This window comes from Zingiber officinale, chromosome 4B (genome assembly GCF_018446385.1).
Source record: "Zingiber officinale cultivar Zhangliang chromosome 4B, Zo_v1.1, whole genome shotgun sequence".
Classification (NCBI taxonomy): domain Eukaryota; kingdom Viridiplantae; phylum Streptophyta; class Magnoliopsida; order Zingiberales; family Zingiberaceae; genus Zingiber; species Zingiber officinale.
In genome coordinates this window covers 51,700,485-51,726,698 of record NC_055993.1, presented here as the reverse complement: position 1 = coordinate 51,726,698, position 26,214 = coordinate 51,700,485, and positions in this window count along the sequence as shown.

Here is a 26,214-nt window from a genome sequence, read left to right as displayed (position 1 = left end):
CTAAGACTTCCACCTAGTCCCTCAAACCAAGACTTCCTTGCTTAGTATCAACTAGGGCTTTCTACCTGCCTACTATTCACTAGGACTTTTACCTTGCGTAGACTCACTTAGGACTTTCCTACACACTCAGTCAAACTTATTATAACCAAAATAACCCTTAACTTTGAACTCTTTCCATTATTAAAACTTAGGTTTGATCATCTGGTGCTTCATTCACCAACAAAAACCATGCACTTGCAGTTAGACATTAGTCGACTGAACTAGCACGTTCAATCGACCGTATAGGATCAAATTGGATACTAGAGAGGGTGAATAACATAATGAATTTTATAAATTGATAATTAAATAAATAATAGATAAATTGAGTAATAGCTCAGTAGAAATAAATATTAATCTAACAGTTTACCAAACTAAATTAAAAATGCATATTAATCATAGTTAAAACAAAGTAGAAATAGGCATAAGAAGTAATAATAAAAACTATGATTTTTATTTCAAATTTCTTCTAAGTGGAAAACCTTAAACAAAATAAATCTAAAAAGTAATCATAATTTTAAAATGAGGCAACAAAATAGAAATGAAAATATACTCTATGTGTTGCCGATCAAAACTTAAGTGCTGAGTTACAACATGTCGCAACACAAAAAGCATAGGAGAGCAAATGAGCACAAGAATAGAGAAGAATGATCGTGAATTGGTGTTTTTTGAAGCTTTGTCTTAAATCTCCTTTTATACCACTCTCCCGATAGCCATGAGGCTCTCTGGGTGTCTTTATTCATGATGACATGGCTATAACTTATATCCATGAGATAACATAAATGAAACTCTCTGATCGCCTATAAACCCCCCGGTTGCCTAGAGAGTGGTCAAATCTGATCTTGACTTGACTTGTTCGGATTGTTGATAAACATCATCTCCCGATCACCTGGATCCTTCGAAATTATTCTTCAAGAGTCATCATTAACCAATCGCCCCAAACTTCCTTTGGTCATTTGGAACCATTAAACTACTTCCTTGCAATTGTTACATGCAATGAGTAAGATAGAGAATCTAAAGTTACTCACACTTGACTAGATTTTGACCCATCTAGTTTAGGTGGACAAGCAATCAACTCCCTATGGAGAATATGCACTTGGACTTGTTTGTCAAGCAATCAGCTCCCAACTGATTCCATATACTTAAACTTATGCCAAGTAATCAACTCTCATCTAATTCCACACACTTGGATTTGATTCACCTAACTTCTAGATATGACTTCTTTCTTGGTTCCCACCAAGACTTAGTTCCTACCTGACTTCTAATCAGGACTTCATCACTACATAGCTTCACTCATTTTTGCTTTTCACTACCTAAATTCACTCACCAGGATATTAAAACTGCCAAGTAACCTGTGTACAAACTTGACACTAAGTTGTTAGATCACTAACAAATCTAACTTTAACATTAGTCATATATAAAAAACTCTGGGTTAAATATTGTACATCCAGCATCAATAATCTCCTCCTTCTTTATAATATAAAACTAAGTTAAAGTTAGTAAACAATAGTCAATAATAAATAATTGTGAGTTTTATATTCAATGAATGATAAAATAATTGAAAGAAAATGCAATCATAGATGAATATTCAATTTATATTCCCCCCCCCCCCCCTTAAATATTGTTCCCCCTTAATCGTATAAGGTTTGTTTAAATTTAAAGAAAAAAAATGTAAACAATAAATTTACTTGATATTTAATACTTGTTTTATTTCTCTCCCCATTTTTCATATATCAAAAATTGGTTATAATTGTATATCAATTTAAAACTTTAAGCTCTATTTCATATTGATGTATAGATATAAGCATATGAAATCAAGGCTATGTTCTTAAGCTTCTCACCATTTTCTATATTTCATAAACATAAACAAGCTATAAGTTAGGTGTTTATGAGATGCTTACTGCCTAGATTTATAGGTGAATAAAGTCTACGATAGAGCTTGGGGTAAGTCCATTTTGCAATATAAGCATGGTAAAAAAGGTTAAAAATACTAATTTTGAAAATAATGATGCAAGAATGAATTGAAAAATATTTAAAATATTTAGTTTTAAAAATAAGATGATTCAAATATGGTCAGAGTTAATCCTAGTCTAAGAGTTCCAAGAGATAGCTCCCCATAAGTTGGATCATTAACAAATTTAAATTTAACAATTGGATTAACATAGGAAATATTAGCATTAATGTAACGACCCGCCTCCTACTAGCTAGGCTGCGAAGCCGATCGCTACATTATGCCGTGCTGGACTATTAATGCGGAATGAAAACTGGCTAATTTAAAATTTTACTGAACTAAATGCTGTAAAGTTTAACTTAGTGTTCTGGGTGTACCTAGGAGTTGTACACATGTTAGGGAAGGTGTTTACAACTGATAATAAACTTCGGATCGATCCACAGACCGATCTACTGATACTGGCACAGTAGGAAACTCCGGATCGTTCAACCGACTGATCCATAAACTTCTGCAATCACATGCGGCTGCTGGATCGGTGCGGCCGATCCGGTGATCTGATCGGTCAATGAGATCGATCGGTGAGCCATTTTTCTTTCGCGACCCGGCTCCGATCGATCACGGATCGATCGAGAAACAACTTCTGTTCGCGAAACCAAGTCACGATCGGTCTGCGACCGATCGAGACTCTGATCGGTCTACCGACCGATCAGAGACTCCCTGATCGGTCTGCTGACCGATCAGGGGTTTCTGATTTCGTATCAGGCCCCTGATATCAGCACTGATGCGTGCCAAAGCCATTACACAACACTATAAAAGCTAAGAGAAACATTCTACTAGGTAATGGCTAACATACTAAACATGATTAAAGCATAGAATACTAATTCATGGCATGTAAACATATGGAAACCAAAACTAACAAGGTTTTAAACTGTTCTCTTGCTAACTAACAGAAACATAAGATAACGCTTGCTATAAGTACTAATGCATACTGAACACGTTCTAATGCATAATAAAATAAAACTAGATCCCTAGGATCTTTATTCCAATTCCTTCCATACACATCTTGATCTGCATTGACCTCCAGCCTCCACTACTAGTCCATTTTCCTTTTACCTGTATCTGCAGTATAAGGAAAATAGTATCTGTAAGCTAAAAAGCTTAGTAAGAAACCATCTACCTCACTAAAACATGCATACGATGCAAATATGATTTTAAATCATGTTGTTTGAAAGGATATGCTAAGTATACTGAATAAACTAAACATGGCATGGCATATAAGCATACAATCATGGCATATCTAAAGCTGAACATGATATCAATCACATGGTATCAATGAAGAACTAAGCTGATACTAAAAACTGAGCTAAGCTAATACTGAGCTACTGCTAGGACTGTACTGAATTCACGAACTAATTTGTGAAAGGTTGAAAACCATATACATATAGTAAGTGAAAATACTAAACATGCTGCTGATGGGCCCTGTCAACTGTACTTGCTGTGCGCGCATCCCTAACTAGACCCGGGATTGCAAGTTCCGAATCTAGTAGGGTTGACTAGGTTAGCTAAACCTAGGGACGACTATGGGAGCCCAACCCAATGGATATCTAATCCAGTACAGTGCCACTGAAAAGTAAAATACTGAAATAGCTAATACTATTTTGCTGAATCTAGGTTATCTGAACCTAGAATTAGGTTGTCTGAACCTAGAGGCGACTGTGGGAGCCCACCCATTTGGACATCTAGTCTCGTAAAAGCTGAAATAAAAACTGATCATGCTAATTAACATGTTCTATGGCATTTAACTAAATGCCCACTGTATCTTAAGGCTGTGCTAGGCATTTTGTCGAGCATTTGGCGCTCTCTAACTCTCCTCTCGATCAGGGAGACCACCTCTAGGCACCCAGCAGCGTCTAAACCCCTATCTACAGAGGATACACGTGCTCGGCCCATCTAGAGATGCTCACTAATCCCTAAATCTGTGAGAAGAGTTAAACTACACACTATATGCTGACAAAATTCAATAAAACTAATCTAATGCATAAAAAAACGTGAGCTACTTATCTGCGGTGAGGGGTTTCTTACCTTGTGTGCTAGATTTCTTACAAATCTAATCGCTAGAAATTCGGTGGAGCGACTTCTCGACGATTCGCTCGCGTCCATGTGCTCTACTCGCGGAGGGAACATCCTTGTCTTTGAAATCGTCGCCGGAAAGTGACCTTGGGACCCTAGGGATGGAACCTAGTTCTTCCCTTGTTGTGGCGCCGAGAGAAGGAGAGGAGAAGAGGGCGTCGGCGTGAGGGTTTTGGAGAGGGGTTGCCGAACCAAGTTCTAAAAATAAACCAAACCCCAACTTAAATTTCCTATTTATACTAAGTAATTAATTCGGCCAAACCAATTATAAATATAATTGATTCCCTTTCCTTTCAGCACGGCCCTGCTGGGTTCATCGGTTACTAAGGCTAACTAAAGGTTTAGCGGACCCGAGAGGTCCCGAGTTCGATTCCCGCTTAAGCCATTTTACTTTTCTAATAATTTTTGCTACTTCCGCTACTCGGAAAATTCCGGAAAAATATCTAATAATTCCAGAAAAATCATAGAATATTCCTAAAATAGTTTTAAGAATTTTCGAGCGTTACAATCCCCCATACCTTATAAAAAGTTCATCCTCGAACTTAGAATAATTCTGGGTACTTCTGTCTCATGCTGGCTTCTGTCTCCCAAGTTGCCTCTTCTGCTGTGTGACTGTGCCAAATGACTTTAACTAATGGTACTTCCTTGTTCCGTAATTTCTTAACTACTCGGTCTATTATCTGAATAGGCCGACTATCATAGCTGAGGTCTTCGCGGATCTGTACCGACTGGGGCTCAATCACCTGGGTGGCATCTGGGGTATGCTTCTTCAGCATAGAGACATGAAATACGTTGTGGACAGCTGACATTTCCTGGGGTAGCTCTAGCTCATATGCTACCTTGCCCACTCTTCTGCTGATAAGGTATGGTCCCACATATCTGGGACTAAGTTTGCCCTTCTTCCCAAAACGCATCACTCCCTTCATGGGAGCTACTCTGAGGAACACTGTATCCCCGACTGAAAACTCTAAGGGTCTGCGCCGTGTATCAGCATAGCTTTTCTAGCGGCTCTGAGCTGTCTCTATCCTCTGGCGGATCTGCTGTATAGCTGCTGTGGTATCTGCTACTAGATCTGTCCTCATACCAGTAGATTGGAGATCTACACCTCCGCCCATAGAGAGCCTCGTAAGGTGCCATGCCGATAGTGGCATGATAGCTGTTGTTGTATGCAAATTCTGCTAAGCTCAGATATTTGCACCAACTTCCCTTGAAGTCTAGGGCACACGCTCGGAGCATATCTTCGAGTACCTGATTTACTCGCTCCGTCTGACCATCTGTCTGAGGATGGAATGCTGTGTTGAACTTTAACTTAGTGCCCAACGTTGACTGTACACACTCCCAGAAGTGTGATGTGAATCTGCTGTCTCTGTCTGAAATGATGGTTCGTGGGACTCCATGTAGTCTGACGATCTCCTGGAGATACAACTAAGCTAGCTTCTCCATGGAGTAGGATATCTTGATAGCTAAGAAGTGGGCTGATTTAGTCAACCTGTCGACTATTACCCAGATGGCGTCAAAACCATTCGTGGTTCTGGGCAGTCCCACTATGAAATCCATAGAGATATCCTCCCACTTCCATTCTGGAATCTGTATAGGCTGCAGAACTCCTCCTGGTCGCTGATGTTCTGCCTTGACCCTCTGACAGGTGAGGCAGATGCTAACATATCTGGCGATGTCTCGCTTCATCCCGGGCCACCAAAAATGTTTCTTCAGGTCTTGATACATTTTGGTAGAACCTGGATGCATCGCATAGGAAGTCTTGTGAGCCTCATCTAAAATCTGTCTCCGTAGCTCCTCCTGATCTGGAACACAGAGTCTGTCACCAAAATACAACACCCCGCTATCGGACACTCTGAATTCTCTACTTTCTGATTCTGCTAGCCCTTGCTTGATTTTCTGAATTTCAGGGTCCTGCTCCTGAGCTGACTGAATATCACCAAGCAAGGTAGACTCTAAGGTCATAGTAGAGAGCTGTCCAACGATGAGTTCGAGACCGAAATCTACGATCTCCTTCTGTAGGGGCGGTGACATGGCTGTAAGAAGGTAGCCTGGATTTTCTGCTAAGTGCGTCGGCTACCTTATTGGCTTTCCCTGGATGGTAGAGGATGTCTATATCATAGTCTTTAACCAGCTCAAGCCATCTGCGCTGTCGCATGTTCAGATCCTTCTGAGTGAAGAAGTACCTCAGACTCTGATGATCTGTATACACTCTGCACTGAGCTCCATATAAGTAATATCTCCAAATTTTGAGAGCGAACACTACTGCTGCAAGCTCAAGGTCATGAGTAGGGTAATTCTTCTCATAATCCTTGAGTTGTCTAGAGGCATAGGCGATCACCTTGCCGTTTTGCATCAGTACTGCTCCTAGTCCCAACTTAGAGGCATCACTATAGATGTCAAAGCTGCTGGTGTTGTCTGGTAGAGCCAAAATGGGAGCACTGGTCAATATCCTTTTTAGCTCGCTGAAGCTGTTCTCACAGTCCTCTGTCCACTGAAATTTCCTATTTTTCCTGGTAAGAGCTGTCAGTGGGGAGGCTATCCTGGAGAAGTCCTCTATAAACTTTCTGTAATATCCTGCTAATCCCAGAAAGCTCCTGATTTCGCTGGCGTTCTTAGGTCTCTTCCAGTTACTTACTGCTTCTATCTTGCTGGGATCTACCATAATACCATCCTTTGAGATGATGTGACCCAGGAAGGACACCTGATCTAGCCAAAATTCACATTTCGTGAACTTGGCGTATAGCTGGTTCTGCTGAAGGGTCTGCAATACTAGTTTCAGGTGCTCTGAGTGTTCTCCTGAGTTCTTGAGTAGATAAGGATGTCATCGATAAATACAATAACAAACTTATCTAAATACTCCCTGAATACTCTGTTCATGAGCTCCATGAATGTAGCTGGAGCATTGGTCACGCCAAAGGGCATGACTACGAACTCGTAGTGTCCGTATCTGGTTCTGAATGCTGTCTTGGGTATATCCCCTTCTTTAACCTTCACCTGATGATAACCTGATCTGAGATCTATCTTAGAGAACACTGCTGCTCCCTTCAGCTGGTCGAACAGGTCATCGATTCTGGGAAGGGGATACCTGTTCTTGATCGTGACTTGGTTCAGTGATCTGTAGTCTATGCACAGTCGCATGCTTCCATCCTTCTTCTTCACGAACAATACAGGCGCTCCCCATGGTGAATGACTCGGGCGTATGAAACCCTTGTCAAGCAGATCCTGTAGTTGCTCCTGAAGTTCCTTCAGTTCTGCTGGAGCCATGCGATAAGGCGCTTTGGATATAGGGTTTGTACCAGGAATGAGCTCTATCTCAAAGTCAATCTCCCTGTCTGGTGCTAAGCCTGGTAACTCTTCAGGGAAGACTGCTGGGTAGTCACATACGACTCGAACCTCTGCTAGCTGTTGGTTCTTGTCCTGGCTGGCGTTGACTACGTGTGCTAGGAATCCTGTACATCCTGAATCCAGTAGCTTCTGTGCTTTCATAGCTGAGAGAAACTTCTTGGCCTTTCTCTTTGGTTCCCCGCTGTATTCAAATTGCACTACCGCTTCAGGTTGGAAGATGACTTTCTGTTTACGGCACTCTATGGTAGCACCGTATCTGATCAGAAAGTCCATTCCAAAGATAACGTCATAGTCGGTCATCTCTAGCACTATCAGATCACAAAAGAGCTCTCTGTCTGCTATAATGACCGGCACTGCTCTGAGCCAGTGCGTGGATGCCATGATCTCTCCTGAAGGTAGTGCCGTCAAAAACTGACCACTGAGTACCTCTGGGGGTATTTCTAATTTTTCGGAGAACATCCTGGCTATATATGAATGGGTTGCCCCAGTATCAAATAGAACAGTAGCACTATACTGTAAAATGCTAATCTGACCTGTGACAACTGTCGAGGCATTGGCTACGTCCTCTCTGGTGAGTGAGTAGATCCTCGCATTCGCCATCGCTGGAGGGGCTTCTAATCTGCCCTGGCTGATAAGTGGACCTTCTAGAGCGGCCTGCATCTGATATAACTGAGCTGGCTGGCCTGAATCTGCTGTGGCTGAGGAAGACCGGTCTTGTTCGGGCACTGCTTGGCCATGTGCCCTTCTTGTCCACATTCAAAGCATCCTCGTGTGCCCTTGCGACAAACCCCTGGGTGGAATTTCCCACAAGTAGCACACTTTGGATAACTGGGTCGCTTGCTAGATGGTCCTCCTTTTGGGTCACTCCCTGATTTGCGCTTCTTGTTGGAGTTCCCTTTCCGATTAGAGTGACCTTGCTGTTTTTGAGTGTGAGTTTCCTTGGCCCTTGGACTCGAGGAGACTTTCTGCTGCTTTATGTTGTTCTAGTAATGCTCGTGGTCAAGGCACTGCTCACTAACTCCTCCGTGGTTTGTGGCCTATGTATGCCACCGGCCACGTTCACTATCCGGCCTCGGCATCTTGAGCATCAACGGATTCGTTCCTTCTCTGTCGACTAGCTCTGGGCATAGACGAGCCAACTGTTGAATTTCTTCACGGCTTCCTCAACTGAAAGGTTGCCCTGACGAAACTCGGTGAACTCTTCGTAGTGGCGGTTTGTAACCCGTATGTGAAAGAACTCCTCGAAGAATTCCTTCTCAAGTCGGCCCATGACATCTGGTTCACTGGGCGCTTCGATTCTTTCCCACCACATGCGTGCGTCTCCTGTCGGCAAGGAGGCACACTTCACCTTCTCGTGTTCGGCCATCCGAGCTCCATCGTGCTCTCCATTTTTGAATCAGGCTTGTGCATCCCATGGTTCACTAGTGCGAGAAGTTCTCTGCTTGACTCGCGCCACGGATCGAAGGCTTCCTTTCTTGGCTCGACTGCTGGTGCTGGTACTGGGTGCTGTAGGCTGGTGGTGGAACCTCTAAGACTTATGGAGTCGTCAGGTTCGGGTGACTGTGGGGGTACTCTGGCGATTAGCCTTTAAGGTGGCTATTTCTTGTTGCTGTTCTGAGCCACTAATGTTGTAAGGTCGGGAGGAGGCACTGCCTCTTGCTGGGGCTCGGTGGCTAGTGCCCTTCTAGGGCGTCCTCGTGCCATTGCTAAAGACATAGAGGACAGAACATGAATAACTATTACAATCATAATTGTATAACTATCGTTATTATGTTATATACTATCACATACTATCATGCAGCAGTTTATCTATAAACATGATCTATAACAAGGAAACAGAAAGCATAAATAAAGTAGAGGTATTCTTACTTGGAAGCTGCAGGTTCAATGCTGATGTGTGTGTAGGAAGTATGGAACACTGCTCTGATACCACTCTGTAACGACCCGCCTCCTACTAGCTAGGCTGCGAAGCCGATCGCTACAGTTATGCTGTGCAGGACTATTAATGCGGAATGAAAACTGGCTAATTTAAAATTTTACTGAACTAAATGCTGTAAAGTTTAACTTAGTGTTCTGGGTGTACCTAGGAGTTGTACACATGCTAGGGGAGGTGTTTACAACTGATAATAAACTTCGGATCGATCCACAGACCGATCTACTGATACTGGCACGGTAGGAAACTCCGGATCGTTCAACCGACCGATCCATAAACTACACTGCAATCCTGTACGCTGCTGGATCGGTCTGCCGACCGATCCAGCTGGTCCCTGATCGGTCAATGAGACCGATCAGTGGCTTACTGATCGGTCTGCTGACCGATCAGTGAGCCATTTTTTTCGCGACCCAGCTCCTGATCGATCCACGGATCGATCAGGGAACGAACAGAAAGCTTCTGTTCGCAGAAACCAGGTCCCTGATCGGTCTACCGACCGATCAGAGACTCCCTGATCGGTTTGCTGACCGATCAGGGGTTTTTGATTTCGTATCAGGCCCCTGATATCAGCACTGATGCGTGTCAAAGCCATTACAGAACACTATAAAAGCTAAGAGAAACATTCTACTAGGTAATGGCTAACATACTAAACATGATTAAAGCATAGAATACTAATTCATGGCATGTAAACATATGGAAACCAAAACTAACAAGATTTTAAACTGTTCTCTTGCTAACTAACAGAAACATAAGATAACGCTTGCTATAAGTACTAATGCATACTGAACACGTTCTAATGCATAATAAAATAAAACTAGATCCCTAGGATCTTTATTCCAATTCCTTCCACACACATCTTGATATGCATTGACCTCCAGCCTCCACTACTAGTCCATTTTCCTTTTACCTGTATCTGCAGTATAAGGAAAATAGTATCTGTAAGCTAAAAAGCTTAGTAAGAAATCATCTACCTCACTAAAACATGCATACGATGCAAATATGATTTTAAATCATGCTGTTTGAAAGGATATGCTAAGTATACTGAATAAACTAAACATGGCATGACATATAAGCATACAATCATGGCATATCTAAAGCTGAACATGATATCAATCACATGGTATCAATGAAGAACTAAGCTGATACTAAAAACTGAGCTAAGCTAATATTGAGCTACTGCTAGGACTGTACTGAATTCACGAACTAATTTGTGAAAGGTTGAAAACCATATACATATAGTAAGTGAAAATACTAAACATGCTGCTGATGGGCCCTGTCAACTGTACGTGCTATCCTAACTAGACCCAGGATTGCAAGTTCCGAATCTAGTAGGGTTGACTAGGTTAGCTAAACCTAGGGACGACTATGGGAGCCCAACCCAATGGATATCTAATCCAGTACAGTGCCACTGAAAAGTAAAATACTGAAATAGCTAATACTATTTTGCTGAATCTAGGTTATCTGAACCTAGAACTAGGTTGTCTGAACCTAGAGGCGACTGTGGGAGCCCACCCATTTGGACATCTAGTCTCGTAAAAGCTGAAATAAAAACTGATCATGCTAATTAACATGTTCTATGGCATTTAACTAAATGCCCACTGTATCTTAAGGTTGTGCTAGGCATTTTGTCGAGCATTTGGCGCTCTCTAACTCTCCTCTCGATCAGGAAGACCACCTCTAGGCACCCAGCAGCGTCTAAACCCCTATCTACAAAGGATACACGTGCTCGGCCCATCTAGAGATGCTCACTAATCCCTAAATCTGTGAGAAGAGTTAAACTACACACTATATGCTGACAAAATTCAATAAAACTAATCTAATGCATAATAGAAAACACGTGAGAGCTACTTATACTGCAGGTGAGGGGTTTCTTACCTTGTGTGCTAGATTTCTTACAAATCTAATCGCTAGAAATTCCGGTGGAGACGACTTCTCGACGATTCGCTCGCGTCCATGTGCTCTACTCGCGGAGGGGAACATCCTTGTGCTGAAATCGTCGCCGGAAAGTGACCTTGGGACCCTAGGGATGGAACCCTAGTTCTTCCCTTGTTGTGGCGCCGAGAGAAGGAGAGGGAAGAAGGGTTGGCGTCGGCGTGAGGGTTTTGGAGAGGGGTTGCCGAACCAAGTTCTAAAAATAAACCAAACCCCAACTTAAATTTCCTATTTATACTAAGTAATTAATTCGGCCAAACCAATTATAAATATAATTGATTCCCTTTCCTTTCAGCACGGCCCTGCTGGGTTCATCGGTTACTAAGGCTAACTAAAGGTTTAGCGGACCCGAGAGGTCCCGGGTTCGATTCCCGCTTAAGCCATTTTACTTTTCTAATAATTTTTGCTACTTCCGCTACTCGGAAAATTCCGGAAAAATATCTAATAATTCCAGAAAAATCATAGAATATTCCTAAAATAGTTTTGAGAATTTTTGGGCGTTACAATTAACCACATGTATATGTTGTTTGGGTACCCAATAGCAATTGTTTTTTACTTGGTTAATTAAGCATGATTTAGGAACCCATGCAATCTTATTTTTTTTAGCATTTCTTTGACTAAGGTAAGGTAAGAAAATGATTTTGATCTCTGTTAATTCCAAGTCTAGTCTATTTTATGCAGCTCGTTTAGTCTGAAGTATCATATTCAAATATCTGGATCCAGACGTAAACTTGCTTAATGTAGACTTTAACTCACTACCTTGGTTTATAAAATTAGAGTTCTCTTTTCAAGTTTTAACACCTGAGTTGAGGTTCCAACTTGACTAAGTTGAGTCAATGAGTCTAAGTTTTCCATTTCCTTAAGGTCTTTGACCTTCTTTAGTAACTTTAGACTTGTATTTAGCTAGAGTCTTAGTCAAATAGGCAACAATAGCATATAATTTTTTAGTAATTGGATTTGTTACCATGTCAACTGACTCATCTAAGTTGTTGACCTGACTTGAGTCTGATGTTGAGTTATATTCTGAATTAGACTTTGAACTTGTATCTTCTCTGATTGTCATCAATGCTAGTAGGTTCACTTGATCTGAGTCTAACTTAAATTCTGATGATAACTTGTCCCAAGTTTCCTTCAACACATTCTTTTTCTTCTTTTCAATCTCTTTCTCCTTTTCTTTAATAATGGATAGTTGGTTTTGAAATGACCTTTCATGTTGCATTTAAAGCTTCAGACATTGGCTAGGTCTTTGTTTGATATCTCTTTCTTTACAAATCTTTGAGTGAATTTCTTCTATCCAATCATCCTTTTGACTAGATATGCTACTTTCGCACATAAGTCATCTTTGTCAGTTGTTGATTTGGACTTTGATTATGATTTGATCTCTTCCTTTGGTCTGGATTTTGTCTTAGATTATACCATTCTCTCTCTAATCAAAATTAGTCTGTTCATGGAGTTCAAAATTACAAAAGAATTCATCTAATTTAATAATAAAAAGATCCTTGGATACTTTGTACTCATCCACCATTAATGCCTACAAGGTGTTCCTTGAAAATACCTTAAGTGCATACCTGATCAAGTCATAGTTGTCAACTTGTTCACCAATTGCATAGATACCATTTAGTATTTCTTTAAAGTGATTATGCTGCTTACTTACTATTTTACCTTCTTTCATTTGAATATTTTGAAGTTGACTTAGCAATAGGTCCTTTTTATCTATTCATGAGTTAGTTGTACTTTCATGCAATTCAATTAGCTTACCCCAAAGTTGCTTACTTGTAACACCCCTAGAAAGCCTAGATAAAGTAAGGGCAATGAGAGTACGAATGTAATGAAAAGAATGTGTAGATAGTCTACGTTGAATGTTACGATGGGAAGGATTTAGATGATTAAAAACTTTATGAAAGAAAATAAAGTTGAGAATATAAAGTTCTATACATGATTTATAATGTATGGAATTAATGTAGACAAAAGGAAGAAATATGAATACATGTATGAAATATTTATGCATAATGCATAATAGGGTAATATATGAATTATTATGTACAAAAGAAAATAAAACGTTAGAAGAGAGATTGAACCTTGGATCTCTTGTAAGGAACATGTATAGGATACCAAAGGGGATAGGAGAATTATTGATAAGGAGAGAAAGGACTAAGTAGTTAAGAATAAGAAAGGATTCTTTTTACTTAAAAGAAAAGGAAGTAAAAAGAAGTAAAAATATGCATAACCAAGTTTTGATCCTTGGTTCTCTTGTGGATGCATGCATGTGTTAACCAAGTGGGATAGAAGAGGATATTGTAAGAGGAGAGATAGAAAATTTTATTAAAGGAGAGAAAAGAGAGAAATTAGGGGAAAGAAAAGAGAGAACTCAAAAGGCATCTCTCTAGAATATTCTTGTCATTTAAGGGGAGAAATGAATAGGGAGGATGAATCAAGTCAAGTTTCCTCCCCTCATCTTAGTATAAATAGGCATGGAGGGGGGACTTCAACTTCATCCTCAACCCACTCATCCTCCTCTCCTCCCTTTGTGCCGAGACCCACTCTCCCCTCTCTTTTCTTCTTGTTGCCGAGCAACACAAGAGGAAGAACACCTTCTTCCTCCTCACTCTCCCCCTCTTTTCTTTCTTATTGTTGCCGAGCAACATAAGAGGAAAGAGAAGCCTCTTCTTCCTCCTCCTCTCCACCAAAAGACTTAGCCACTCCTCTCCTCCATTGGTGCCGAGCAAAGCAAGCAAGGAAGAAAGGTCCAAGCAAGTTCTCAACTCTAGGAAACTTAAGCGAAGAAGGTAAGCTTCCCCTCACCTGTGGTACAAGGCTTTTATGTGATTTTCGATTTATAAGGATTAGAAAACCTAGGAAAGAATTTAAGAAAATTCGGCTAAAGAAAAGGTTTTCAAATCTAGGATGATTTAAACAAGACCTCATTTCATGATAAGATTTTCTATGCTATGTAGAAGGATTCCTTTCCATGATTTTGTATTGATATGATGTATGATCAGAGGAGTATCTAACCTTAGGATTTCAACCAAAAATATTTTAAAGAGGTGAGTAAGATTATTGTCTAACCGAACTAGTACAAGGTTCCTTCTATGAAATGCTAAGAAAATGAAATTATGTTATATGCCATGATATGTGATAGCATAGGAAATGCTATACATAATGTTATGTAATATGCCATGATATGTGATAGCATAGGAAATGCTAAACATAAAGAAGAGAAAATGAAATTATGTTATATGCCATGATATGTGATAGCATAGGAAATGCTAAACATAATGAGGAGAAAATGAAATTATGTTATATGCCATGATATGTGATAGCATAGGAAATGCTATACATAATGTTATGTAATATGCCATGATATGTGATAGCATAGGAAATGCTAAACATAATGAGGAGAAAATGAAATTATATTATATGCCATGATATGTGATAGCATAGGAAATGCTATACATAATGTTATGTAATATGCCATGATATGTGATAGCATAAGGAAATGCTATACAAAATGAAGAAATGAAATTATGTTATGTATATGCCATGATATGTGTTAGCATAGGAAATGCTATACATAATGAGAAAAGAATGAAATTTATATTATGTAAATGCCATGATATGTGATAGCATAGGAAATGCTATACATAATGAAAAGAAATGAAAAATGAAATGCATGAAAGATTGTTAGGGATATGATATGATAGTTATGCATGATAAATTATTTTTGTATGGTTTGTACCAAGGGTGGGCTCCGTAAACGCCCCGGGGTCGATGGAATAAGACTCGGGCCTCGTCAGAAATGGGCTTCTGAATGCCCTAGGTCGATGGAGTAAGACTCGGACCTAGTATGTATGTATGGTAGGGTTCAAGACTTGCTACCTTGGACCTACTTAAGAAGCGCGCGCATTATGTATGTGGTACAAACCGGGATCCCAAATGATGATGATATTAATTTCAAGTACTTATAAGTATAAGTTTTCAAATTCATGATGCATTGCCTACATATGTGCTTGAATTATCTGATGATTAGATATTATGGCACGTGATATTATGATATGACTATGAATATGATACCCTTATATGTCGTATGCTTATGATACCTCGCATGATATTGATATGCAATGATATGAATTCGGTTTAGTGAGTAGGAAAGGAACTTACTGAGCCATGAGTGCTCATAGCTTACTTTCCTTGTACCGCAGATAAAGAAGCTGGATGAGCTAGAGGAGCAACAGGAGGAGCAGATAGGGATGTGTGTGGTGGTGGCTCGGCAAAGAACGATCCAGACAAATTAATATGATTAGTTATAGAATCAACATATGCACCTTTGAACAAATCAGAATATGTGATATTATGCTTAATAAATTAAATTCTTTAAAGTTTTTATTCTTCCGCTGTTATAACTAAAGCATGTACGTAAGTAGTATAAGAACGTAGCGCCACCTTTGGTTGGGTAAGAAGGGTGGGCGTTACATTACTGATGCTAAAGGGCCCTTTTTTACTTTGTTTTTCCTGAGTTAGCCTGCATTGCAATGTAGTTGCAGCTCTTGCATTGACTTGAGCTTTCTTTTTATCATTGCTTGACCAATTTTCAAAAGGAAATTGGTGTAGGATCGTAGAGAATGTGAGGGAGGGGGGGGGGGGGGGGGGGAATCTAGTTTTAAAAACTTTTCATTTTTCCTTTTTAAAACTATTTAGAAACTCGAGTACGCAGTGGAATAATAATTAATCCAAAGTAGTGAAAAAAAGTACTCATTTGGTTTTACTTGGTTCACAGGTCGGCTGACTACTACTTCAAGTTTGACTAGCCCTTGGATCGTATCGATTGGATAATCACTAAATTCTCTCTTGAAGAACCTTCAAATAGAGAGGTCATATAAAAATGTGAAAGAAGTGTAACAAAAAGAAATAATCTTTTACTGATAATAATTTTGATTGAAGATCAAAGCTCGAAGTCAATGTTATTCTTATTGCAGCAGTTAGGCGTTACGGAGTCACAACAAGCAGTTGGGAGTAAATAGCACAGAAGAATTAAATTGAAAGTTTATACTACATCTTTTCTAAAGCACTAGCCTTGAGTAGATGATATGGGCCATTTAAGGCATCCCCAATACACTTGAGGCCCCTCCATTCGAGCTAATCTGTTTCAATACAACCATGCATTATCAGCTTGATAATTTTTTTGATCCAAGCACCTCTAGTCCACTCAGGGCACCTCCAATCCATCTAGGGTGCCTTAAGAATCTTCCGGAGGTTATAACTTTTAGCTCAGGGCTCAGAATCAGGCTCTATCTATAGCTACACATGTAAAATTCAAAGATCTACGTATATTCTTACAACATAGAGTTAGATCTTATCTGACAAGACCAGGATCTACATAAATATAGATGAATAGTTTATATTTGTGACTTAGATTTGTCTAACCAAGACCAGGATCTAGTGTAAGTCTCAACTTAGATTTCCTTGATTGGATCCATGTTGGATCAATGCCTACAGTTGCATTGGGACTCAAGCTCACTAGATCTCTCTCCTCTAGTTACTTACCTTCACTTATCATTCATAGACTTGTCTCCTTGACGTCTTATCTCTTGACCCACTAGGACTTCTTGCCAGCTGTCTGGTCCTCCTGACCCAGCTAGACTTTCTTCTAGTTGTCCGATCCTCCCTGACCCAATTGGTCTTCCATCCAAATGTCTAGTTTTCCTTGACCCATCTAGACTTCCTATTAGTTGTCTGGTCCTCCTTGACCCAAATAAACTTAGCCTGGTATCTGATCCTCTAGATCTGTCAAGTCTCTTCATCTACACACCGGTTTAACCATATTAGAAGCATATGATCTAACTTTAACCTTTGTTATACATTAAAATATGAGTTTTATTATTTGTCAAAATTACACTAATAATCTCTTTATTTTTGATGTAATGATAACCTGAGTTAAAATTAGGAAAATAAATCCCTTTCGAGCAATGTAAAAGAGTATACATTAAGTCTAAAAATACATATTATATATTATGTTGATTAGGAAGTTTAGATTTTTCTTATTTAACTTTTATTCTCCCTCTTTGTTATATATCAAAAATATGTAAGTAAAGCTCAAGCATAACATGCAGAAAACCAATAAGAGAGTTGAGTGTAATATATAGTTTTGCAAATAAGTTTAAAAGTTTTTCAAATAATTGTTGAAAATTTTGCAAATAAGTTTCAGCCAAATTTTCAATGTTTTACTTTTCAAACATGTTTTCAGAGTTAAAAAGTTTTCAACACCTCTCAAAGGAAAATATTTTTCAAAATGTTTCTAGATTTTTTATAAAAAATAATAGTAAAAGATTTTTCAAGGATATAAACCATTGTTACAATATTTTTCAAAGCTTTCAAAAATATCTTCAATACATTTTTAAAAATTTTCAAATATATTTTCAAAATACTTTTAGAATTTACAAAGATATTTTCAAAATATTTTTAAACACATTTTCCAATGGTTTTTCAAAATGGTTTTCAAAATAAGTAAACTAATTTAAGATTAGGTATCAAAGCCAGATAATATTTAGGTTTAAGTATTATCATAATACAAAAACATTCTTAAAAATTGATAGTTTTTTTAAGGAACACTCTTTTCCAAGGATTTTTTAAAAAATCAAACATATTTTTCGAATATTTCCTACATAACTGATTTTCAACCTTATTTTGAGTTATAATTTTAAGCCATAATTTTGAAAATGTAATATCTTTAAATATATATCCTCCCCCTTATTTTGACACTCCCTCTTTTCTTGACAGTTTCACAATTTTATTAAAATTTGAAGATTTTTATAGATTCTATTAAAAAAATTATTTTCAATTATTTCAACATATATATATTGTTAATTTATGTGGGATAATTTTAAGTTGTGTTAGATTTAGGTTTAACTTTTGATCTTCTGTATCTGACTCTTCTGAGGAGGATTCATCACAGGTGGCTTGGAGAGCCTTCTTCTTCCTTGTCTTCTTGGATTTGTCTTCCTTCCAGTTTGGACACTCATGCTTAAAATGTCCTTTCTTGTTGTATCCGAAGAAATGATGTTTGCTTTAACATCGCTGGATAAAATTTGACCATCTTTTGTAGATCATTTTTGGTGAAGTTCTTCTTTCTAGTGAACATTTTCCTTACCAAGTTCACTAGTTGTTGTCCATCTAATTCTGAGTTAGACTCATCTTCTAACTCGGGTTTGGTTTGCGTTCTTGTTTTCACATCCTTTGTTGAACCTGCAAGATAAACTATACTCTTCTCGACCTGTTTTGAGCTAGTTTGTTCATGAAGTTCTAACTTACAAAATAATTCATGTAATTTTAATTTATTCAAATTCCTTTAAACTTTATAGGCTTCTACTATAGATTCCCATAGTGTATTTCGAGGAAACAAGTTAAGAACTCACCTGATTACGTTCCTATTTTCCAATTGGTGGCCGAGCAGATGTAATCGATTGAGGATATCCTTGATTATCACATATAGCTAGCTTGATATTTCTATGTCCTGTATTTTTATATTAAATAATCTATTCAACAACAAGTCATATTTTGTTACCTTAGCATCACTTGTGACTTCATGCTGCTCGATCAGCTTTTCCCAGAGTTCTTTTGTGTTCTCAAATGGTCTAACCCAGTTGAGTTCCTACTTGGTTTTCCCACATTGAAGAGTGTTCAGTGTCTTTGAATCAACTTGGGTCATCTTCTCCATTTCTAGATTCCAGTTCTCTGGGTCAAGAGGTACTTGTGTTGAATCATCAATTAGTACCTTGTATCCTCGTCGAATTGAAGACCACTAGTCGATGTCTATTTTTAGGTACACCTACATTCTTTTCTTCTAGTAAGGGAAGTTATCCTCGCTGAAGAGTGGAGAGCAAGAAGTGCTATAACCTTCACTTTGGGTCATGTAAAAAAACTTGCACACATAAAAATAAATTAAGAAAAAAGTCTCAAGACTAGATCTTGGATTAGTAGTGTGGGAGAGATTAAAGTAGAAAAGAATGACTTGATTGGTGTTGCATCAATTTTGAGCACTTTACAAAAGAAAGTGAAAAAACTTGTTTAAAAAAGGTGATTACACCAATTTGAACTAAATTGAAAAGCTCAAATAAATAGAAAGGAAATGAACTATAAAATAATAAGAGAAAGCCCCCTGTTCGAATGGTGGTTGCACTAATTCAGAGTGAACATGACTCTGATACCACTCTGTTTGAAAATTTTCTTTTTTGAACATTAAAAAGCGATTATGAGTAAGTAGCAAAAATTTAAATAATCAACTCCTATTCCAAGACCCAGACCCCACTCTCTTTGAATATCAAATACAAAATACAAGAAAAGTGTAACACCCTACACTTTCCTTTTGTAAGTATATGAAATATGCATGAAAAGCAATCATTACCAACATGAATATATCGAAGGGAACATGCTCGGGTGTTGGTGTCAATCTGTCAGCAGCGGTCAAACATAGTTGAGCAATAGTACGGCAGTGTTATGAGGACGTAGGAACAAAATAGTTGTAAGAGCTCTTGTAGAAATGATTAATTGAAGTTGTTGTTTGAAACTCCTTTTATAGGCATTTCCGCATGCTTGAACCACCCCCAAGCGCCTGGACTACGACCTATCCGATCCTTCTTTGATGCTGAATTATCCACCTTTGAGCGCCTGGACCACCCCTGTGCGCATGGATCGCTGGCGTGGTTGCACCTTGGTGAAGCTCTATCTATGAAAATTTTATCCAACTCTGGGCGCTATGACCACCTCCTGGCGCTTGGACGCTAACATGCACTGACCAATCTAAGTGTACCAACTCATCTGCAAGAGTGGCTAGGTTTGGGCCAATCTAGGTGTTTGGACCCACTTGGGGCACCTAGATCTTGGGTGCTTAGACCCTACCCGGGTGCCTAGATCCTACCCGGGAACCTGGAAGCCTTTTTCCAGCTTTCACTTTCCTATACCATAGAGTTATCATAACAAGTATAATATGAAAAAATAAATATTTTGACAGTATCTAAATTGTTCGGTCCTGACTTCGGATTTCGATAAAATCCTAGGTTGGATGAACACCTACTATTCCCTCAACTGAGAATGCATCCTCACTAGGTCTCTCTCTTCTAGTGCTTTCCTTGCTTACCATTTGTCAACTTGACTCTTTAGCCACTAGGTCTTCCTACCATATGCCCCATCTAGACTTCAGCCAATTGTTTGGTCCTCCTTGACCTAACTGGACTTCCTTCTAGATGTCTAGTCCTTTCTGTCTTAGTTAGACTTCCTGTCAATCATCTGCTCCTTCCTGACCCAACTAGAATTCAACCTTGTGTCCTGCACAATTAGTAAATAGATTAGAACACACAATATCTAACTTTAACCTTTTGTCATGCATAAAAACATGAGTTTGATTGTCAGTGCTAACTGCACCATTACACACAAGTCAATTATTATATGAAACGAGTTTGAAAAACCCAAGTGCACGGAAATGCAAAACGAACAATATAAAAAACTCTCGACATGACGTGGGACTGACAAACAAGATCTCCAAGCAACTCCACATATCCTTTATCGGCTACCTGAGGAAGAAAGAACACACATGAGGTAGTGAGTTCAAATAACTCAGCGGATAATACAAGATAGATAGTGCATGAGCTAAGTGTAAAGAGATTCAAAGGTATACAGTCTCAAAGATAATACTCACCAATAGATAGTAACCATAAGAATGAATTACTACATATATCAACCTACTTAGCTATGTATAATACAATGAGCCATGATAAGTAATGATCAACATGAGTACTACACAACATAAGCATGTACAAGTGCAAATAACAAAATTCTATTAACAACCATGGGAGCAATCGTTCTATTACAAGAAATATAAAGGACCAAGACATCTAGCTATCTAGTTATGAGCTATAGGAGAATGCTCTACCATAAATGACCTCTTGGATAGTCCAAAGTGTCAGGGTCCCTATCTGCGGGAAAATGCTCTACCATGAATGACCTTGTGAGCAGACAGAATATAGCCATCTATCTATGTATGATGAGTAAAGATCAACATGTATAGCATACACATAACAATAACATGCATGTCAATGTCAAGCACATGCAAAAATCTATACCTCAAGCATATGCAATATATCACAGGAATATGCAATACATATAACAACAAATGCAACACACATCATGCATATGCATAGTCACTCCTACACACCACTCTAGCTACCATGACATATATGTGGTCGAGTGGGTAGGATTATGACAAGTATATGAAACTCCAGCTATCACCACTCTCGAGTGGCCGAGTGTATAGTATGCAAAGTAGCTATCTAGCTACATAACAAGAGCGGTCACTACCTGCACACAACTCCAGCTACCACAACCCATAAGTTGTTGAGTGGGCATGACATGTTGAGCTGCACACAACTCCAACTACCACTACCTCGAGTATCTGAGTAGGCAGATAATATGATTGACAACTTTTTCAACCACAAGGGAGACATGGTCAACAACATGCATACAATGCAATGATGAGAAAAATGTAAATTGTAACGCCCGAAAATTCTCAAATTATTTTTAGAAATATTCTATGATTTTTCTGGAATTATTAGATATTTTTCCGAAATTTTTCGAGTAGCGGAAGTAGCAAAAATTATTAGAAAAGTAAAATGGCTTAAGCGGGAATTGAACCCGGGACCTCTCGGGTCCGTTAAACCTTTAATTAGCCTTAGTAACCGGTGAACCCAGCAGGGCCGTGCTGAAAGGAAAGGGAATCAATTATATTTATAATTGGTTTGGCCGAATTAATTACTTAGTATAAATAGGAAATTTAAGTTGGGGTTTGGTTTATTTTTAGAATTTGGTTCGGCAACTTTCTTCTCCTCACCCTAACTCACCGACGCCACCTCTCCCTCTCCTCCCTCTCTCGGTGCCAACCACAAGGAGACCTAGGGTTCTCTCCCTAGGGCCCCAAGGTCACTTTCCGGCGATGATTTCAGCACAAGGACGTTCCCCTCCGCGAGTAGAGCACGTGGACGCGAGCGAATCGTCGGGAAGTCGTCTCCACCGAAATTTCTAGCGATTAGATTTGTAAGAAATCTAGCACACAAGGTAAGAAACCCCTCACCTGTAGTATAAGTAGCTCCGTTTGGTTTTATACGCACTAGTTTAGCTATATGCTGTTTTTATCGACGCATAGGGTGAATTTGACCCTCCTCGCATATTTAGGGATTTAGTGAGTACTTCTAGATGGGCCGGACATGTATTCCCTCTTCAGGGGGGGTTCCTAGACGTTGTTGGGTGCCTAGAAGTGGTCTCCCTAATAGAGGGGAGAGTTGGGGCACACTAGGTGTTCGATAAAATAGCTAGTTAAGTTAAAATACAAATTAGGCATTTTAATAGCTCAGTTAAATGCATTAGAAGCATTTAAATCAGTAAATCAGTTTATTTTAGCTTATATGGGACTACGTCCCAATGGGTGGGCTCCCACAGTCGCCTCTAGGTTCAGACAACCTAGTTCTAGGTTCAGATAACCTAGATTCAGCAAAATAGTATTAGTTATTTCAGTATTTTATTTTTAGTGGCACTGTACTGGATCAGATATCCATTAGGTTGGACTCCCACAGTCGTCCCTAGGTTTAGATAACCTAGTTAACCCTACTAAATTCGGGACTTGCAAACCCGGGTCTAGTTAGGGATGCGCGCACAACAAGTACAGTTGCCGGGCCCAAACAGCGTGATTATGTATTTTCACCTATTATGAATTAGTTTTCAAAGCTCAAATTAGTTATGCTAGTTGAGTTGGAATTCAGTATCAGTTTAGCTACAGTTTAGCTTATTATATGTTCAGTTCAGTTATCTTTATTGATTCATATGATTAGTTGTCATGCCATGATTGTATGCTTATATGTCATGCCATGTTTAGTTTATTCAGCATACTTAGCATATTCTTTCAAACAGCATGATTTAAAATCATATTTGCATCGTATGCATGTTTTAGTGAGGTAGATGGTTTCTTACTAAGCTTTTTAGCTTACAGATACTATTTTCCTTATACTGCAGATACAGGTAAAAGGAAAATGGACTAGCAGTGGAGGCTGGAGGTCAATGCAGATCAAGATGTGTGTGGAAGGAACTGGAATAAAGATCCTAGGGATCTAGTTTTATTTTATTATGCATTAGAACGTGTTTAATATGCATTAGTACTTATAGCAAGCGTTATCTTATGTTTCTGTTAGTTAGCAAGAGAATAGTTTAAAACCTTGTTAGTTTTGGTTTCCATATGTTTACACGCCATGAATTAGTATTCTATGCCTTAATCATGTTTAGTATGTTAGTCATTACCTAGTAGAATGTTTCTCTTAGCTTGTATAGTGTTGTGTAGTGACTTTGGCACGCATCAGTGCTAATATCAGGGGTCTGATACGAAATCAGAAACCTCCGACCCAGTGGCTCACCGATCGGTCGGTGAGACCGATCAGTGACTGCAGATTTCGTCCCGATCGATCCGTGGATCAATCGTGAGCTGGGTCGCGAAAAATGGCTCACGATCGGTCGCAGACCGATCAAGAGCCATCGATCTCATTGACCGATCGAGGACCAGACCGATCCAGCAGCGTACAGAATTGCAGTGTAGTTTGTGGATCGGTCTGTTGAACGATCCGAAGTTTCCTACCGTGCCAGTATTAGTAGATCGGTCTGTGGATCGATCCGAAGTTCATTATCAGTTGTAAACACCTCCCCTAGCATGTGTACAACCCCTAGGTACACCCAGAACACTAAGTTGAACTTTACAGCATTTAGTTCAGTAAAATTTTAAATTAGCCAGTTTTCATTCCGCATTAATAGTCCAGCACAGCATAACTGTAGCGACCGGCCTCGCAGCCTAGTCAGTAGGAGGCGGGTCGTTACACACATATATAGTCATCACTATGCAACAGTAATACAAGTATATCTAGAAGTATAAATTGCATTCAATGTATATAAAAAAAAACTAGGTGTCTACTAAACAACATGAATAGCCAAAGAGAAAGCACTTAAGGTGCTCACCATACATGTGTGTACAACTATGAAATATGAATAGCCACATAATAACCACCTATAGTACACACTATACATATGTGTACAACTATGAAATATGAAAATCCAAAGAATAACCACCTATAGTACACACCATACATGTATGTAGAACTACAAAATATGGATAACCAAAGATGAGACTATATTGATATCAAGTAGATCATCTTTAAGGTCAAGCACATAAATATCAAACTCAAGCTAAATAAGAATAAAATCAAGGTAATAAACTACCTATCTAACCATAATCATGCAATAAGGACAATATACTAATGAAGTCAAGGAAAGAAAATACCCACCTTTATCTATAGATCATTTTAACAATCTTAAAGTCAACAGTCTACCTTGAGCTCAAAATCCTACAATATAAAATACAAATTATAACTAATTCTACCATAAGTCAAATAACCAACCTTAATCCTAAACCAATTATTAAACCCTAATTAAATTATCCGAATCATCCTACAATTCCTTCACATTCTAAGCTAAATTTCCCATAAGGTATTTAATAAACAAAACTTAGGAAGCGTGGGGGTTTCGTTACCCTATGACTTCTTCTCCTTCGGCAGCACAGTGGGACATGGAAGGCGGCAGAGGGCCAATGGAAGCGGCTCAACAGATGGAGCAATGGCCGACAAGGTAGGGAGTTGTGCTAATAGTCATGTGCACAACAATGACAATGGAAAAATGAGGTAGTAGCAAGAGTCGTAGAGTCACAATTAATGCCCTAGGCTCATTGGCATGAGATGGCAGTAGATAGGCACTTGAATAGCTTCTCAGCCCTCCAGTGGAGACCCACAACAGTCGACTGTAACTCCTTTCCCGGGATGGAAGAGGGTTGCACGACAACTGGGCGACGCGATGCTAGTAGCCGGGGATGGGGTTGTTCGCCATGGCGTCTCAATGAGAAAATCCACAATGACATGGGAGGCCGGAATATGGGGCCAATGTGGCACTAAAGGCAAGAACTTATGGCGGGGTGGACCGGGAAAGAAACAATGGATCAGTGAAGGGAAGGGTCACGATAGCTCTCACATGGTTGGTGACATCGCCATCTTGGCCTCACGCGAAGGGGCAATTAGGATGGTGGATTGGATCGGGGAGAAGAAGAGAAGGGATCGAACAAATAGGGTTAGGAATCTTAGGTAATATATGTTAGGTTAATTAATTATAACCTTATATTAATTAAATCAAACAAACTCTCTTTAAGGCTAATTGATTTATACCCTTAAACATATCATACGAATTCGGTTTAAATCAAAAAATAATCCTAAAAATTCCAAGAAAATTTGACAAGTTAATTTCTTAATTAACACTTATTATTTAATTATCGTATCTCACATCTTGACCGTCAAGACTTTCCATTAGACTTTCGGTCATTGACCTATCTAGACTTCTGCCTAGTGTCCTTAACTCCTAGGGCTTTCACCTAGTGTTCTTGACCCCTAGAACTTTATGTCCAATGTCCTCAACCCACCAAGGGATTCTATCTAGTCCCTTAGACAAAGACTTCCTTGCCTAATCCCATCAATCAAGACTTTCTTTTTTGCCTAGACTCAACTAAGACTTTCCTTGCCCGTACGGGTTGGCACAATTGGTAACTACATGGGTGGATGTTCCAATAGGTCTTGAGATCAATTCTTAGTAGGTGTAAAAAAGCTCATTTGGTTCCAGAGCTCCTCCATGCAGAGGGCCACTATGCTTGGGCAAAAATATCCCTATAATTTACTTGTCTGTATTTAGCTAGGGGGCTAGCAATATTGGGTCATCTGGGATGAGCGTTATCAACTTTTGCTCCAACTAGGAATTTTATTGCCTATCC